The sequence below is a fragment of the Dendrobates tinctorius genome, unplaced genomic scaffold (assembly GCF_039654945.1).
Source record: "Dendrobates tinctorius isolate UK_male_01 unplaced genomic scaffold, ASM3965494v1 ptg000245l, whole genome shotgun sequence".
In the NCBI taxonomy this organism is placed as follows: domain Eukaryota; kingdom Metazoa; phylum Chordata; class Amphibia; order Anura; family Dendrobatidae; genus Dendrobates; species Dendrobates tinctorius.
Window position 1 is genome coordinate 6,692,501 of NW_027361912.1, and position 14,379 is coordinate 6,706,879.

The window sequence follows — 14,379 nt, forward strand, 5'->3', positions numbered from 1 at the left end:
AATCCCATAAATCGCTGTAGTGCTTTCAGCGATTTGGGTTGTACCCAATCCTTAATGGATTGAATCTTGGCGGGATCCATGCGGAACCCCTTGCCTGAGACCATGTATCCTAAGAACTGCACCTCTTCGGCAAAAAAACCACATTTCTCAAATTTCGCGAACAAAGAGTTTTCGCGCAGTCTCTGCAGTACTGAACGGACGTGTTGAGCATGCGTCACAGGGTCAGCAGAATAAATCAAAATGTCGTCCAGATATACGACGACATACACCCCACAAATATCTCTGAAAATATCATTGACGAAGTGCTGAAATACTGCAGGAGCGTTACTGAGTCCGAAGGGCATTACCAGGTACTCAAAATGGCCAAGGGGTGTATTAAAGGCCGCTTTCCATTCGTCCCCATCTCTTATGCGGACCAGGTTATATGCCCCCCGGAGGTCAAGCTTAGTAAACCAGCGAGCTCCCAGTAACTGATTAAACTGGATGCAGGCTCTGTATCTGGCACTGGTATGCAGGCTCTGTATCTGGCACTGGTATGCAGGCTCTGTATCTGGCACTGGTATGCAGGCTCTGTATCTGGCACTGGTATGCAGGCTCTGTATCTGGCACTGGTATGCAGGCTCTGTATCTGGCACTGTTATGCAGGCTCTGTATCTGGCACTGTTATTCAGGCTCTGTATCTGGCGCTGGTATGCAGGCTCTGTATCTGGCGCTGGTATGCAGGCTCTGTATCTGACGCTGTTATGCAGGCTCTGTATCTGGCGCTGTTATGCAGGCTCTGTATCTGGCGCTGTTATGCAGGCTCTGTATCTGGCACTGTTAAGCAGGCTCTGTATCTGGCACTGTTAAGCAGGCTCTGTATCTGGCGCTGTTATGCAGGCTCTGTATCTGGCACTGATATCCAGGCTCTGTGTCTGGCACTTGTCATGGTTAGGACATGGTTAATGTCCTGTTCTGACAGGGTTAACATTGCCGGCCTCTCTTTGGATCTGGGAGGGGTATTTATGCTCACTCCATACTGGCATTCTCTGTCAGTTATACTGCTATTCTGGTGTGTCTGACCCCTGGTGGTGTGTACACTCTGCATTGTTTGTTTGCTTCCCGTGTATGACCCGGCTTGTTCCTTCACTCTGTACTCCGTCTCTCGTTTTTGGTACCATTGTCTTTTCTGGTTCTGACCTCCTGGCTTGGCTATCGTTACTCCGTTACAGTTTACCCCTATTGTACCGTCTAATACCTGTTCTGGTTTTCTGATCTATTGCTACGTCCTGACTATTCTTTCTGTCTAAGCCCTTTGGTACTGTCCTGCTATCTCGTGCTTTGACCCGGCTTGATCTGGTGTCTGTCTCTGTCTATGCTCCTTGGTAACATTGTCCTGTAGTTACCCTTCTAGGAGTTTCCCTGCAGCTCCTAGCTCTGTGGAGCTTAGGCCACGCCCCCAGCAGTCCCGTGATTCAGGTCCTGGAGCATGCATTGTCACCACTGCTGCTCACTCCGCAGGTATCTTTGTGCACAGTCTTTGTACTCAGGACACGCGCCCTGGCTCAGTGAGCAAGTGCAGTGCGGTGTTCCTGACAGCACTGCTATGCACGCTCTGTATCTGGCACTGTTATGCAGGCTCTGTATCTGGCGCTGTTATGCAGGCTCTGTATCTGGCACTGTTATGCAGGCTCTGTATCTGGCACTGTTATGCAGGCTCTGTATCTGGCACTGTTATGCAGGCTCTGTATCTGGCACTGTTATGCAGGCTCTGTATCTGGCACTGTTATGCAGGCTCTGTATCTGGCGCTGTTATGCAGGCTCTGTATCTGGCGCTGTTATGCAGGCTCTGTATCTGGCGCTGTTATGCAGGCTCTGTATCTGGCACTGTTATGCAGGCTCTGTATCTGGCGCTGTTATGCAGGCTCTGTATCTGGCGCTGTTATGCAGGCTCTGCATCTGGCGCTGTTATGCAGGCTCTGTATCTGGCACTGTTATGCAGGCTCTGTATCTGGCGCTGGTATGCAGGCTCTGTATCTCGCACTGGTATGCAGGCTCTGTATCTGACGCTGTTATGCAGGCTCTGTATTTGACGCTGTTATGCAGGCTCTGTATCTGGCGCTGTTATGCTGGCTCTGTATCTGGCGCTGGTATGCAGGCTCTGTATCTGGCGCTGGTATGCAGGCTCTGTATCTGGCGCTGGTATGCAGGCTCTGTATCTGGCACTGTTATGCAGGCTTTGTATCTGACACTGTTATGCAGGCTCTGTATCTGGCACTGTTATGCAGGCTCTGTATTTGGCGCTGTTATGCAGGCTCTGTATCTGGCGCTGTTATGCAGGCTCTGTATCTGGCACTGATATCCAGGCTCTGTGTCTGGCACTTGTCATGGTTAGGACATGGTTAATGTCCTGTTCTGACAGGGTTAACATTGCCGGCCTCTCTTTGGATCTGGGAGGGGTATTTATGCTCACTCCATACTGGCATTCTCTGTCAGTTATACTGCTATTCTGGTGTGTCTGACCCCTGGTCTGTGTGTACTCTGCATTGTTTGTTTGCTTCCCGTGTATGACCCGGCTTGTTCCTTCACTCTGTACTCCGTCTCTCGTTTTTGGTACCATTGTCTTTTCTGGTTCTGACCTCCTGGCTTGGCTATCGTTACTCCGTTACAGTTTCCCCCTATTGTACCGTCTAATACCTGTTCTGGTTTTCTGATCTATTGCTACGTCCTGACTATTCTTTCTGTCTAAGCCCTTTGGTACTGTCCTGCTATCTCGTGCTTTGACCCGGCTTGATCTGGTGTCTGTCTCTGTCTATGCTCCTTGGTAACATTGTCCTGTAGTTACCCTTCTAGGAGTTTCCCTGCAGCTCCTAGCTCTGTGGAGCTTAGGCCACGACCCCAGCAGTCACGTGATTCAGATCCTGTAGCATGCATTGTCACCACTGCTGCTCGCTCCGCAGGTATCTTTGTGCACAGTCTTTGTACTCAGGACACGGGCCCTGGCTCAGTGAGCAAGTGCAGTGCGGTGTTCCTGACATTATAACTGACCGTTTCAGTTTTTTTTTCCTCTGAGAGAAAAAAAAAAAAGTGTGTTATCCTCATGGATCCCATACAAGCCTTGGCTGATCAGGTCAAGCACCTGACCCAAATGTTCCATAAACTCAATGTGGAACAGCGCACGATGGCCCATACCCAGCAACAGTTGGTGGTTACTGTGCAGGGGGCTGTCGATGCAGGGGCTTCTAGTTCTGGGGGTAGGGATGTGTCATTAGCGTCCCCCGAATCTCCAGTCAAATTGCCCGATCCCTTCTCGGGATAAAAAGGAGTTCAGGTCTTTCAGAGAAGGATGCAAGCTTTTTTTTTCTCTAAGGCCCCGCTCCTCCGGGGATGAGTTCCAGAAGGTGGGGGTCATTATTTCCCTACTTCGGGGGGCTCCGCAAGCATGGGCTTTCTCTCTGTCTTCCTCTGCTCCTGAACGTATGTCAGTGAACTTGTTCTTTGAGGCTCTGGGGCACATTTATGACGAGCCTGATAGAGTGCGTCTGGCAGAGGATATGGTGATGAGTGTGACACAGGGAAGGCACTCTGCTGAATGGTTCTGCTCAGAGTTTAGACGTTGGACCGCCGAAGTATCCTGGAATGACGCCACCCTGAGGGGGTTGTTTCGCAGGGGCCTTTCTGACCACCTGCAGGACGCTCTGGCATTACATCCACATCCTGATACCCTGGAGGACGCCATGATGCAGGCGTGCTAGAGGAATGATGCTACAAGACTCTCCCTTGTACCCCAAATTGTGTGACACTTCACCCGCATCTAAGCCCATGAACGTTGAGTCAGTCTCGGTTAAGGAGAAAGAGAGAAAGCACCGCAGAGACAACCTACTATGTTTTTACTGTGGAGCCTCTGGACATTGGAAAAGGAATTGTCCCTCCTGCCCTTCTTCAGAGAAACCTTCAGAGAAACGACTGAGTCTGGGCAACAATCGAGGAGGTTGTCCAGACTCCCAGGTACATTTTTTCTCACGTATAAAAATGGTCCTCCAGGTTGAATTGGAAATTGCTGGCGGTCCTGTTATGACCACCGCCTTTGTTGACTGTGGTTCCTCCATTAATCTGATTGATGCCCAAGTTGTGACTCTTAAGATAGGGACAGTCAGGTTAAAAGACCCTGTTAAAATTGTGGCTGTGGATTCATCCCCTCTTACCCGGGATGGAATTTGTTTTATGTCTGAAGTTTTTTCTATGAAAGTGGGTTCCACTCATGGAAAACTTAAGGTTTCGTTATGAATAATCTGCCTGCAGGACTGGTATTGGGAATGCCCTGGTTGCAACGCCACAATCCTCTTATTGATTGGGTGAAGGGGGAGATCACCCGTTGGGGATGTAATGATAATGGTCTGTGTTGTAACCCGGTTCCTTTTGTCAATCCGATAAAATCTGTATCTGTGTCATCTGTCGGTCTGGAGGGTATTCCCGAGTACCCGAGAGACCTTAAAGATGTGTTTTCTGAAAGCGAGGCCGAGGCGCTCCCACCACATAGACCATATGATTGTGCTATCGATTTAGTACCTGGAGCCAAATTACCCAAGGCTCGTTTGTTTAATTTGTCCGGGCCTGAGCGCCAAGCTATGAAAGAGTACATTAAAGAAAGCCTTCGCAAGGGGCATATTCGGCCCTCGGTCTCACCCGTGGTAGCGGGGTTTTTCTTTGTAAAGAAAAAAGATGGTGGGTTGCGACCGTGCCTCGACTTTCGAGAACTGAACAAAATTACTGTTAAGAACACGCACCCTCTCCCGTTGATTCCTGATCTATGCAATCAACTCACGGGGGCCAAATGGTTTTCTAAGCTCGATCTACGAGGGGCTTATAACCTTATAAGGATCCGGGAGGGGGACGAATGGAAAACAGCGTTCCTGACAACTGAGGGGCTGTTTGAAAACCTGGTTATGCCCTTCGGCCTCACTAATGCTCCTGCGGTTTTTCAGAACTTTATTAATGTTGTTTTTTCTGACTTGGTTGGACGTTATGTAGTCATTTACCTGGATGACATCTTGATTTACTCTGAGGACAGTCAGTCACACTTGCATCATCTGCGTACGGTGCTTATGAGACTCCGGGAGAACCATTTGTATGCTAAGCTGGAGAAGTGCTCACTTTTTATGCAAGAACTGTCTTTTCTGGGTGTAATTGTATCCGGGGAGGGATTCCGCATGGATCCAGGGAAGGTTCAGGCCATTACAGATTGGGTGCAGCCTCATGACCTGAAGGGGTTGCAGCGATTTCTGGGCTTCGCTAATTATTATAGGAAGTTCATTAAAGGGTTCTCGCAGGTGGTAAAACCCTTGACGGACCTCACTCTTAAAGGGGCAGATGTAAAAAGTTGGTCTGTGGCCGCAAAAAATTCCTTCCTGGCATTAAAGAAGTGTTTTACTACAGCCCCTGTGTTGGTACAACCCGATTCGTCAAGACCTTTTATCGTCGAGGTCGACGCTTCGGAGGTGGGGGTGCGGGCAGTATTGTCACAGGGTCCCTCTACCCTGACTAACCTCAAACCCTGTGCCTTTTTCTCTAAGAAGTTCTCGACGGCCGAGAGAAACTATGATGTCGGTAACGGGGAACTGTTAGCAGTTAAATTAGCCTTTGAAGAATGGAGGCATTTTTTGGAGGGGGCCGCTCATCCCATTACGGTCGTCACTGATCATAAAAACCTGGCCTATATCTAGTCTGCTAAGAGATTGACCCCCAGACAGGCTCGGTGGGCACTTTTTTTTTCTCGATTTCAATTTACCATCACGTTCCGACCAGGGTCTAAAAATGTAAAGGCAGATGCCTTATCCCGAAGTTTTGATTCTGTGTCCCCTCCAGAACCTCCTTCCTCCATTCTTCAACCGGGAGTGGTTGTAGCCGAAATCTCCTCTGAGTTACAGAGAGAGATTCTGGAAGCACAAGCACAAGCTCCCAGGAATAAACCCCCAGGTAAATTGTTTGTACCCGAACAATTCCGTCCCACACTCCTCCAAGAATTTCATGACTCTATGTTAAGTGCACACCCTGGTATTGCAGCTACCCGGGGGCAGTAGCTAGGGGTTTTTGGTGGCCCTCTATGGGTACTGATATAAAAAGGTTTGTGAATACTTGTGGGGTGTGCGCGCGCTCTAAAAGCTCTCAGGTCCGGCCGGCCGGGGAATTGGTGCCTTTGCCAATTCCGGATAAACCATGGACACACCTGTCCATGGACTTTATCACTAACCTTCCAAGGGCAACTCAGTGGTATGGGTAGTGGTTGATAGATTTTCTAAGCAAGCCCACTTTGTGCCATTACCTGCGTTACCATCTGCTGAATGTCACGCTCGCGCCTTGGCTGAATGGCGCGAGCCGGGGGTTGTGGCCCCACTGTGCCACAGACCAGACTACCCTGGAAGGGGCGTGACTGCGACAGCTACCTTGGTCTTCACTGGAGCCTCTGATGGTGAGGTCAGGCTTGTGCGGCAGGTAGCGGCCGGGTGCCACTCCAGGGTGGTGTCTGGCTGTGGCTGCTGATCCCACTCGGGAACAGGACACCTGGACAGGTGCGAGTGACAAGCAGGCTGAGACACTGGGCAAGCAGGCACGGCTTGGTACACTGGCAGGCAGGAACAGCTTGGAGACACGGCTTGGAGACACTGGGCAAACTGGCACGGCTTGGAGACACTGGGCAAGCGGGCACGGCTTGGAGACACTGGGCAAGCAGGAGTGGTATATGAGAGAACCGGTTTGGACCTGTTCACACAGGAGATGCAGGTATGGATCTAGGCAGGAAGGTGTGGTATATGAGAGAACAGGTTTGGACCTGTTCACACAGGAGATGCAGGTATGGATATAAGCAGGAAGGTGTGGTATATGAGAGAACAGGTTTGGACCTGTTCACACAGGAGATGCAGGTATGGATATAAGCAGGAAGGTGTGGTATATGAGAGAACAGGTTTGGACCTGTTCACACAGGAGATGTAGGTAGGCAGAGCCGCAGGAGTGCGGGGCAGGCAGAGCCGCAGGAGTGCGGGGCAGGCAGAGCCGCAGGAGTGCGGGGCAGGCAGAGCCGCAGGAGTGCGGAGCAGGCAGAGCCGCAGGAGTGCGGAGCAGGCAGAGCCGCAGGAGTGCGGAGCAGGCAGCGCCGCAGGAGTGCGGGGCAGACAGAGCGGCTAGGGAGCCGTGCAGACAGAGCGGCTAGGGAGCCGTGCAGACAGAGCGGCTAGGGAGCCGTGCAGATGCACAGATAAAGAGGACACAAGGAAAGACACGGCAGGGAAGGAACCACAAACAAGGAGACTGACACAGAGGTAAGACTGAGTTCAGACGGAGGCACAGGGACAAAGACTCAGGGGCCAGGATATTCAGCCTCCCGGCAGGCAGACAAGGTACAAAGCAAGACTAGAGAATCCTCCAGAGAAGGAGACAAACAGAACAGGGCCTGGCTAGCTCAGCAGCGGAATACTAACTGAGTATAGACATTGCTCAGGCAATGTTTCAGTGGGAGTGGCGAAACTAAATAGTCAAGGGCTCCAGGTGGTTGGTCAGGGACAGATTACACAGGTGCACCCAGACGCATAAGAACCAGAGAGTTCAGGCGCCGCCCCCCTATACACACAGTCAGGAAACATGGAGAGCAAGCAGGAAAACAAGGGGCATAGCACATGGAGCTCAGGGCTGGCAACAGACAGATTTCACAGCTTGGTTTGAAGGAGAAAGTAAGTTGGTGCGCTGGGGATGGGAGGCCATGCCGTGATGCCAGCAGGGTTGTTACAGTACCCCCCCCTTTACGGCCCCTCTTCCTCAAGCCTGCCAGAATGACCTGAAGAAGGAGTATGGGACCACACACAGTCCAGGTTGACACGACATCCTTCACGTAGGGTGGAATATGTGTGCCATCAGGAATCCCAGGGTGCCAAGCTTCTTGGTGCCCGATGGAGTCAGCTTCCAACACCGAGGGTATAAGGACTTGGATCTCTTCCTCCAGAGTGGAAGAAAGCAGGGACCTGGAAGCCTCAGACTTGACCCCTACATCAGCCGGCCAACTAGAAACAGCAGACACCCTCACTGAGTCTAACTTCAGCCCAACATGCCAGAAAAATTGGACCTCCTCCTCCCGATTGGTGAGGAACGGAGATACGTAGGCCACTGTTCCAACCTCTTCACCCACCTGCCAAATGGAAGCTGGAGGCATACATACAGGGAGCCACTTCAGCCTGTTACCCTGAAAAAACTGAACCACATCCTTCTGGTTAGAGGATGAGAGAAGCTCTGTCTTGGGACCCTCACCCCTAGGCCACAGGGGAGCTGAAGGCATACACTCTGGATCCATCTTCAGCCCTTTATCCTGGGGAAGACAATCAAGAGGCAGGGGTGCTCTTGGGAGCAGAACACTGGTATAGTCGCTGGGGATGTGTGAGGAGACTGAGACCGCCTCCCCCTCTTCAGAGGCACCCTCACACCTTGACTCGGCGACTAGCAAACCAGGCGAAGAAGACGACCTTGACTGAATGCGACGCAAGGGAACCAGACACCTCTTGTCACTTGATTGTTTCAAGCACGGTGCCCTGCTAGGTTTCCAGACATAAATGGGTGCTAGAATCTCTGGATCACAATGACCCATGGGCATACCAGTCAGCAGGTGGAAGATGAACTTCTTTGTGTATAAAGCTCCGACCTGGAGCTGTAGTTGTCCTTGCAGGACTAGACTATTCTCAAAGAGGGCTCGGCCACCTTTAGATGATGCCCATGCCGGGTTCTGGAGCTGAAGAATGGAGACCACACACTGACTCTGTGTGGCTGGTGGCTCGAACACCCCAAAGCTCCCAGAAGGCAACGAAACAGTCATAGGCTTTAATGGAGAGGGAGGACTCTCACCAGGGGCAGCCTCTCCTACTGGCCCAGGGTTCTGGAGTACGAGCTTCACAGGGCAGAGGCCAGATTCCGGCTGCAACTTGGCCCGCTTCTTCTTCTTAGACCTCTTGGATCTTGCATGGGTGGCCGCATCGGCAGACTGTGGAACGGGTGATGGCTGGACAGTCATAGGAGGTTGAGACGATTCACCCACAGGTTCCTCTTGTCTCTGGAAGCTTGGAGGGGAAGACTTTTCAAGAGCAGCTGGACGAGGCATGTCGAACACTTTACGGAAGGCCACCAGGAAGGCCCCCAGGCTCATGACGACAGGATCCCCTGCTTCCCAAAGGGGACAGATCCACATCAAGGCATCACCAGCTAGGTAGGACATGATGTATCCCACCTTGACCCGATCAGAGGGGAAACAAGCTGCATTCTGCAGGATGTAGTGCAGGCATCTCCTCAGGAACCCTTGGCACTCTTTAGGGTCCCCATAGAACCTAGGAGGGTCTGCTGGGTTGTGCTCTTCATAGGCCAGGAGCTGATTGTAGAGAGCATTGGAGATGATGATTGGTTCAGAGGTCTCCACGATCGGTACCACGCAGGACGGAACAAATTCCTCTGGTTGCTCATACTGGCAGGGAGAAAGTTCATCATGCTCCGCAAGCGGAAAGACATGGGACTCAGCGGGGACCATGGCCTGAGCAAACTGTCACGCTCGCGCCTTGGCTGAATGGCGCGAGCCGGGGGTTGTGGCCCCACTGTGCCACAGACCAGACTACCCTGGAAGGGGCGTGACTGCGACAGCTACCTTGGTCTTCACTGGAGCCTCTGATGGTGAGGTCAGGCTTGTGCGGCAGGTAGCTGCCGGGTGCCACTCCAGGGTGGTGTCTGGCTGTGGCTGCTGATCCCACTCGGGAACAGGACACCTGGACAGGTGCGAGTGACAAGCAGGCTGAGACACTGGGCAAGCAGGCACGGCTTGGTACACTGGCAGGCAGGAACAGCTTGGAGACACGGCTTGGAGACACTGGGCAAACGGGCACGGCTTGGAGACACTGGGCAAGCGGGCACGGCTTGGAGACACTGGACACGGCTTGGAGACACTGGGCAAGCGGACACGGCTTGGAGACACAGGGCAAGCAGGAGTGGTATATGAGAGAACCGGTTTGGACCTGTTCACACAGGAGATGCAGGTATGGATATAAGCAGGAAGGTGTGGTATATGAGAGAACAGGTTTGGACCTGTTCACACAGGAGATGTAGGTAGGCAGCGCCGCAGGAGTGCGGAGCAGGCAGCGCCGCAGGAGTGCGGAGCAGGCAGCGCCGCAGGAGTGCGGAGCAGGCAGACAGAGCGGCTAGGGAGCCGTGCAGATGCACAGATAAAGAGGACACAAGGAAAGACACGGCAGGGAAGGAACCACAAACAAGGAGACTGACAGACAGAGGTAAGACTGAGTTCAGACGGAGGCACAGGGACAAAGACTCAGGGGCCAGGATATTCAGCCTCCCGGCAGGCAGACAGGGTACAAAGCAAGACTAGAGAATCCTCCAGAGAAGGAGACAAACAGAACAGGGCCTGGCTAGCTCAGCAGCGGAATACTAACTGAGTATAGACATTGCTCAGGCAATGTTTCAGTGGGAGTGGCGAAACTAAATAGTCAAGGGCTCCAGGTGGTTGGTCAGGGACAGATTACACAGGTGCACCCAGACCGCATAAGAACCAGAGAGTTCAGGCGCCGCCCCCCTATACACACAGTCAGGAAACATGGAGAGCAAGCAGGAAAACAAGGGGCATAGCACATGGAGCTCAGGGCTGGCAACAGACAGATTTCACAGCATGGTTTGAAGGAGAAAGTAAGTTGGTGCGCTGGGGATGGGAGGCCATGCCGTGATGCCAGCAGGGTTGTTACACTGAAACCTTGGCTCGTTTGTTTATACAGCACATTGTTCGACTGCATGGAGTGCCTGTGAACGTGGTGTCGGACAGGGGTGTGCAATTTGTGGCCAGGTTTTGGAAAGCGTTTTGTATGAAGTTGGGGGTCACGTTGTCATTCTCCTCTGCCTATCACCCGGAATCTAACGGACAAACGGAACGCACCAACCAGTCATTGGAGCAGATTCTGAGATGCCTGGCCTCCTCCAGACAGGAAGACTGGTGTGAGGTATTGCCCATGGCAGAATTTGCATTCAACTGTCGGGTTAATCAGTCTACCGGAAAGCCTCCCTTTCTGGTCAATTATGGGTTTGTTCTGCAGTTTGGGGAATTTTCCCGTATGGATTCGGATTGCCCTGGTGCCGAGGGGATGGTACAACAATTAAAAACCCTCTGGAAGGAGGTACAGGGGAACATCTCCAAAGCCCAGAAGAAGTTCAAACATTTTGCAGACAGGAGAAGGGGGGGTGGTTCCTGCGTTGACAGTGGGAGAAAAAGTCTGGTTGTCCACTCGTAACATCAAACTTAAAATACCCTCTATGAAGTTGGGCCCCAAATTAATTGGCGCATACAAGATTGTAGAGGTGATCAACCCGGTGGCATACAGATTACAGTTGCCCACCTCCTTCAAAATCTCTAACGTCTTCCACAGGTCCCTATTAAAACCTGTGGGGACAGTAAGAGAAGATCCCTCATCCGTGGCTCCACCAGTGTTGGTAGAGGGTCAACTGGAGTACGAGGTAGGGCGCATCATTGATTCGCGGTGGGTGCGCCGGAGACTTCAGTACCTTATCCATTGGAAGGGATATTCCGTTGAGGATCGATCGTGGTTTCCGACCTGTTCGGTGCACGCTGATCGACTGGTGCGGACTTTTCATGCCAGGTACCCTGAGAAACCTGGGGGTCCGGTGGCCCCCCATTAAGAGGGGGGTACTGTCATGGTTAGGACATGGTTAATGTCCTGTTCTGACAGGGTTAACATTGCCGGCCTCTCTTTGGATCTGGGAGGGGTATTTATGCTCACTCCATACTGGCATTCTCTGTCAGTTATACTGCTATTCTGGTGTGTCTGACCCCTGGTGTGTGTGTACTCTGCATTGTTTGTTTGCTTCCCGTGTATGACCCGGCTTGTTCCTTCACTCTGTACTCCGTCTCTCGTTTTTGGTACCATTGTCTTTTCTGGTTCTGACCTCCTGGCTTGGCTATCGTTACTCCGTTACAGTTTCCCCCTATTGTACCGTCTAATACCTGTTCTGGTTTTCTGATCTATTGCTACGTCCTGACTATTCTTTCTGTCTAAGCCCTTTGGTACTGTCCTGCTATCTCGTGCTTTGACCCGGCTTGATCTGGTGTCTGTCTCTGTCTATGCTCCTTGGTAACATTGTCCTGTAGTTACCCTTCTAGGAGTTTCCCTGCAGCTCCTAGCTCTGTGGAGCTTAGGCCACGCCCCCAGCAGTCACGTGATTCAGGTCCTGGAGCATGCATTGTCACCACTGCTGCTCACTCCGCAGGTATCTTTGTGCACAGTCTTTGTACTCGGGACACGCGCCCTGGCTCAGTGAGCAAGTGCAGTGCGGTGTTCCTGACAGCACTGCTATGCACGCTCTGTATCTGGCACTGTTATGCACGCTCTATATCTGGCACTGATATGCAGGCTCTGTATCTGGCACTATTATGCAGGCTCTGTATCTGGCACTGTTATGCAGGCTCTGTATCTGGCACTGATATGCAGGCTCTGTATCTGGCACTATTATGCAGGCTCTGTATCTGGCACTGTTATGCAGGCTCTGTATCTGGCGCTGTTATGCAGGCTCTGTATCTGGCGCTGTTATGCAGGCTCTGTATCTGGCACTGTTATGCAGGCTCTGTATCTGGCACTGTTATGCAGGCTCTGTATCTGGCGCTGTTATGCAGGCTCTGTATCTGGCGCTGTTATGCAGGCTCTGTATCTGGCGCTGTTATGCAGGCTCTGTATCTGGCGCTGTTATGCAGGCTCTGTATCTGGCGCTGTTATGCAGGCTCTGTATCTGGCGCTGTTATGCAGGCTCTGTATCTGGCGCTGTTATGCAGGCTCTGTATCTGGCGCTGTTATGCAGGCTCTGTATCTGGCGCTGTTATGCAGGCTCTGTATCTGGCGCTGGTATGCAGGCTCTGTATCTCGCGCTGTTATTCAGGCTCTGTATCTGGCGCTGTTATGCAGGCTCTGTAGCTGGCGCTGTTATGCAGGCTCTGTAGCTGGCGCTGTTATGCAGGCTCTGTAGCTGGCGCTGTTATGCAGGCTCTGTAGCTGGCGCTGTTATGCAGGCTCTGTAGCTGGCGCTGTTATGCAGGCTCTGTAGCTGGCGCTGTTATGCAGGCTCTGTAGCTGGCGCTGTTATGCAGGCTCTATAACTAAGGATCTCTGGCTAGCCCTCTTTTCTGGTCCTGTTTTTAGTACTGTTATGGGGCTCCTTAGCGGACATATTTGAGGGGAACAGTAGGTGACTTTGTTGTGGGGGCATTGTGACTGAGATTGGTCTCTGTGGCTCTGTTCTGTTGGCACTGCTGGTGGCTTTAACCCTTCTGTACATTGCACTGGGTGCACTGTGACTCGCTGTTATGGAAGCACGGTGGCTCACATTATTTTAGTGTTTTTTGTGGCTGACATTGTTTTTGGGGATTCTTTACACAGTTATGGGGGTGTTGTGGTTGGCACTGTAATATGGACTCCTTCGATAACGTTATGGGGCACCTAAGCCTAACACTGTTATGGAGCTCCATGGCTGACATTGCTGTATGGCTCTATGGTTATGAGGCCCTATATCTGGTGCTGTTATAGAAATGTGTGGCTGACAGTATTATGGTCTTCTATGGCTCACATTGTTGTGGGGAACTTTTTACACTGTTATGGGGACATTGTGCTCTTTTGAGGCTATATGGCTGACAATGTTATGGTGGCCTTGCGTCTAACACGATTGTGTGCTCTAAGGGTAACACTGCTGTGGTGCGCTGTGGATGACATTGTTGTGGGGACATGATTTTGTGCCATTTGGTATTTACCGTAGGTATGAATTTATCCTTACATTTGGGCACCTGATTACAGATATATTCAGCACATTCTCTACATAAAACATGAAGACTAAACAATCAGGGACATAATCTTCTCTCAGAAAGCGTCCGACAGAAACCTCTGAAAAAAGGGGGCAAAAATGAATTACTTACGATGTAGAGAACTCAGCAGAGTGTGGAAACTCAATCCCCGCTACATCCAGACATTATAGATTTACACCTCCAGCTTCAGCTTAACACCAACACTACAACCATCCTCAACGTCAGCTCTAATGGAGGAAAAAGAAATAATGTTATCTGGTGACTGTAATGGTGGAAAAACTAACTCCTGTCAGTGACATGAATGATGTGTTATACTGATGAGCTTATATCTGTACAATGTGTATTATCCTCCGCCATCACTATCTCCAACCAATCTCACCGGGGTGCACTGTCCTCCTCTTATAATACCTGTTACAGAATCGCTCAGCATCCAGAATATGTTGTGCAGTTATATGTATATATAATAGGTTCCATGTGAGATGCATGTCCCTAATGTATCAGCAGTGTCCGCCCTC

The 14,379-nt window shown here is 51.4% G+C and overlaps 1 protein-coding gene across 2 annotated transcripts in view; it reads left to right on the forward strand.

Moving 5' to 3' along the window:
* LOC141060795 (uncharacterized) overlaps positions 1-14,379 on the forward strand; it is a 219,324-nt gene that overhangs the window by 82,393 nt on the left and 122,552 nt on the right. Inside the window, exon 1 of one of the 2 annotated variants that reach the window (XR_012222764.1) lies at positions 9,288-10,695. The exons of the other annotated variant lie outside the window; for it this stretch is intronic. The gene's annotated coding sequence lies outside the window, so the exon portion shown is untranslated. Of the gene's footprint in view, positions 1-9,287; positions 10,696-14,379 lie in introns of those variants that run through there. 2 annotated transcript variants of the gene reach the window in all.